Genomic DNA, 4,909 nt, shown 5'->3' with positions numbered 1-4,909 from the left:
GTGTGTGTGTGTGTGTGTGTGTGTGTGTGTGTGTGTGTGTGTGTGTGTGTGTGCGCGTGCGTGCGTGCGTGCGTGCGTGCACGTGTGGCGTGCAGCGGGTCGACTCGGACCGCTGTCTGGCGCCGTGATGCATTGATTGTCGCGCATATGCGTTAAGATCGCGGGGCATTTCTTGCTCCACTGAACCAGAGCTGACCGTTAGCACGACGTTTATCTCGCGACGGATCTCGATGCCGTGGCACATCGCGCTCTTCAGGGACACTCCCTGAGATGGGGGCGCGTTAGTGCTAGAAGATTGTGCTAGCGAGCTGGTGCTAGAGAGCTAGTGCTAGAGGGTGCGCTAGTGCTAGAGGGTGCGTTAGTGCTAGAGGGTGCGTTAGTGCTAAAGAGCTAGTGCTAGAGGGTGCGCTAGTTAGAGCTAGTGCTAGAGGGTGCGCTAGTGCTAGAGGGTGCGTTAGTGCTAGAGGGTGCGTTAGTGCTAAAGAGCTAGTGCTAGAGGGTGCGCTAGTGCTAGAGAGCTAGTGCTAGAGGGTGCGTTAGTGCTAGAGAGCTAGTGCTAGAGGGTGCGTTAGTGCTAGAGGGCGCGTTAGTACTAGAGAGCTAGTGCTAGAGGGTGCGTTAGTACTAGAGGGTGCGCTAGTACTAGAGGGTGCGCTAGTGCTAGAGGGTGCGCTAGTGCTAGAGGGTGCGTTATAGTACTAGAGGGTGCGCTAGTGCTATAGTGCTAAGAAGGCGTTACTGCCAGAAGATGATCTTCGCGGGTTATGCCAAATCTCATTTCTACATTAAATCTCATAATCTTTTTTTCGTCTAGCAGTAAAGTTTTCGATTTTCTCGCTGAAATGATTTGATTTAATTACGCGAGCAATCCGAAAAAGTAAGAGGTTTAAAAATCCGTATAAAAAATCGATGCCAAGCAGAGTTCACGGTCGGGAATTATTGCGTTGGTCAAGCTAACGTTAATATCTAGAAAAGCAATCACGCATCAAATCACGTCAGTCAAAAATCACGACTGACAGTGAAGAACGAAAATGTAACATATGAGGTCATTTCACGCCTCACGATATATCCCGTCATTGCGCCCTCCTTGCAGGCGCGGCGAGATGTAAGCGTAAAAACCGACTGCTACTTGCCGAAATGCTGCTATAGCATTTAATGACGTTTGGCACGCCGTGTTTTAACACGGTGGGAATTGTTTGTTATGGTTAAGTGCGACTGCTTTCATTTGCCGCTTATGACGGCAGTACGGCACAAACGTACCTATAAGGCTCTGTAGTGCGCACACGTGTCCGGCTTAAATATAGCAAAATCTGCATGTCCCCCAAAACGACCCTTATAAACCGTTCTATAGAGGTTGTATAACTACCACTAGAGGAAAACGTTGGAAGTGTCCTTTATAGACAGGTGTCCGTTCTGTAGAGGTGACCGCTAACACAGGATTCACTGTACTTAGGTTTAAAGTAGACTTTGCGCGTTTGTTGTTGAATGACTGACTGCTAAAGGAACTGTTGTGATTAATTTAGAATTACAAGATGTATATACGATTATAATTATGATTATTAGATGTATATCGATGTCGCTATAGATGATAAATAAATAAATAAATAAATGAATATATATATATATATATTAAATAACGTAGCTCTACAAAAAATAGTCAAACTAATATTGTCGTTTCTTTTTTTCATGTGCTGCTACACCAACGGCTTCCGCATATATAGCAGGTATGTAATATTACACTCTGTCGCCTGTGTCTATAGTCCAGTATATCGAACATCAGACAGAGACTTAATCAAGAGCTGATGATACCAGATATTATCAGCTCCTGATGTAATTAATTCTCATACAGTATATCCGCATAATAATATCCGTAAGTTATTAGTAGTTGGTATATTTCTACGTAAGATTATCTACAGAAATGTGGCAAACGGCAATTGCTCGCATGCATGTCAACGATGATCAGTAGTAAATAATCGCAATTTGTAATTGTCACAATGTCACAATAATAATCACAATTTGTGATTAATTTACTCCTGATATGATATATGACTACAGATATATATTTTGGCAATTTCTATATTTCCAGATATATAGGCATTAGTACCAACCATTGACATTTGTTATTGTCGGCATAACTTATCATTGCGACACATCGGCCATGCTCGGTGTATAGTCTGGTAATCGACCTATCAGCCTTGGCGTGATTGGCAGACAGCTCCACGAATCACTGCTGTGAGATGACGTTCTAGAAACAATGTTTAGCAACGAAGTGCCGCAAAGTCGACGATTTGGCGTGCACGCGTAAAATACACATACAAACTAGATGAGCTTAACCGACGATGGGCAATATTTCATAAGGGCGTGATTATCTCGCTGATGCAGATAGCGAAATGCTATTTTGGATCCCTGTGCGTCCAGGCATCACAGAACCACGGGTACAATACACGGGACTCTACACTGTTGAGATAGAAAGAAGAATGCAACATTTTTATCAGCTAGTAGTCCGCGTGCAACTTGCTTACGCATTGATGGAGTTATGTAATTAATAATTACGTTAATTACACTCGTGAGCACAGGCGTCACTGCCGCTGTCATCACTGCGGCACGTCATCGCAATATTTAACTCTTAAGCACCAATTAACAATTAACTTTACTTGAGTGACGATAATTATTATCTCGACCGCGAAATTAAGCGATGTAATCTTGTTTCGCGGAGAGTACGCCGTCGCTAGGTGCCGCTGTAACCGTGAAGGAGGTCAGTCCTCAAACTGCTCTCGTCGTGTGACTGCAACTTATAGCGATCGTAGATATTCTATCGTCAGCAGTAAGATCATAATGGCTATCCCTTATTGCTATTAGGGGTTATATGCTTGTGTTACTATCTTATATATATATATACTCGTGATAGCCGCGTAGGAAATCATCGGAAGTAAATAATAATGGCGTGAGACACGACTATTATTCACTGCTGATATCGCGTCTGCGTTTTCATTCGCCTCTTTTATTAATGCTCGGTTTAATTACCTTATCTATGGCTGCACGTGCGCTCTCATGCTCAGCCATCCTCTCTCTGTCCGCACACAGTTCGCTGACGTCTCCCGCGCAGGAAATGAAACCTGATATCCTATCTCTTCCTTTCGCGTTTCAAACACCTCTTTCCTTTCGCTGCTCCGTCAGTCTGTGACTCATCACATTCCAGCGCCGGGATGCAGAGCCGGGGGGAGGGGGAGGGGGAGGTGGTGATGCTGCTGGCAATATTAGCATTGGGAAATCAAACGTCGTGCAGATGAATAGCGCCATTGTTGATTTAGTAAAATTGCGTTAGCTAATTTGCATGAGAGATTATAGCGAAGCGGATGCAATAGCCAGCTCGCGCACAAATACGCAATGCGCTACAGACTCAACTCACGAGCACAACGCACGAGGGTGTATATAGGGGCCAGTGAGAATTATAGTGCGCTCAGCAGTACATGCATGGTAAGAGAAATTGCAGTGGTAATTGCACGAGCGTAAAAACTTATAGCTACAAAATATAATCCTAAAAACTGAAGGCCGGGCAATATTAAATAAGTTAATATAAATAAATAACTGATCTGATAAACTATAAATGAAACTAACGAAGCTGAAGGTTTAAGCGCGAACTATACGCGTCTATATGTAGCCTGCCATTTCGAATCTCCCCCTCCTCCTCCTTTCCTCATGCGATTTCCCGACGTGGAAAAGACTCACTCCGATTGCTATAGTCGCCGGACTTTATTGAATTTAAACGCACTCATGCGGAAACGAGCTGAAATTAGATGTTGAAAAGCTTCAAAGAAACTAAAAACGCCGGCAGGTAGCGCGCGCGAAAATCCCGCAGTGCCGCGCTGTCCGCCGTGACGTCAACAGCGTCTGATTGAGGCAACCCATCAATTCAATTTTGCTGCATAGAATTTTATTCTAAATTCAATTTATTTACTCCATATAACTGGTTAAATTCCTCCGTCACTGAGCAGTAGCCCCTTAGCAACCGCGGCAACCTCTAGACCCTCAGTGCGGGTGTTCTGGCCGCAATGTCCTCCCTGCTAGCTCATGAATAGGGCGATGACTCTACGGTGCCCCAACACCCGCACGTGTTCATCGTCATCGTAATGATCATCGTCATCATGGCTGTCATCATCATCATCATGGCCGTCATCATCATCATCATCATCATCATCATCATCATCATCATCATCATCACCATAATCGTCATCATCAGCAGCAGCAGCGAGAGCCGGGAACCTACAGTTGCGGTGACTAATCGCGTACGTGTTCCCATGCTCTCTCCGCGCTCAGCTGCCATTAATCTTTGCGATCACAAAATTACATTTTGCATATTTTTCTATTGTCGTGAGGTCGGCGGGCCGCCACGGCTCGGGCTCGCGGTGCAAACAACGACAGCTGCTGGAGATATACGTTGTCCCCGCTGCGCCGTTGTCCGCGACGGGACTTACCCCGGTCCATGTCCCCGTGTGCGGAGCTTTGTGCTTCTGCATGCCTTGTGGTAACGCACACGTGTGTCACAGCTCGCACATAAATGCACACGCATACGCACGCACGCATACACGCGCGCGCGCACACACATATATATGCACACACGCGTATACACTCACACGCACACACACACACACATGCGCTCACACACACACAAACACACACACACACACACACACACACACACACACACACGCGCGCGCGCGCGCGTACACTTGCGCGCATACTCAGGCACGGACGCGTATTCACACACACGCACATATACACGCACGGACACACACGAAGGTGACAGTGATACACGCGCGGTGACACACACACAGACACACCCACACACACGCACGCACACAGACACACCCACACACACGCACGCGCACGCACACACGCGCACACCCAC

Source organism: Priapulus caudatus, unplaced genomic scaffold, assembly GCF_000485595.1.
Source record: "Priapulus caudatus unplaced genomic scaffold, Priapulus_caudatus-5.0.1 Scaffold123, whole genome shotgun sequence".
NCBI classification, from domain to species: Eukaryota; Metazoa; Priapulida; class Priapulimorpha; order Priapulimorphida; family Priapulidae; genus Priapulus; species Priapulus caudatus.
The sequence above is the reverse complement of the archived record's forward strand: the minus strand, read 5'-3'. Positions refer to the sequence as shown.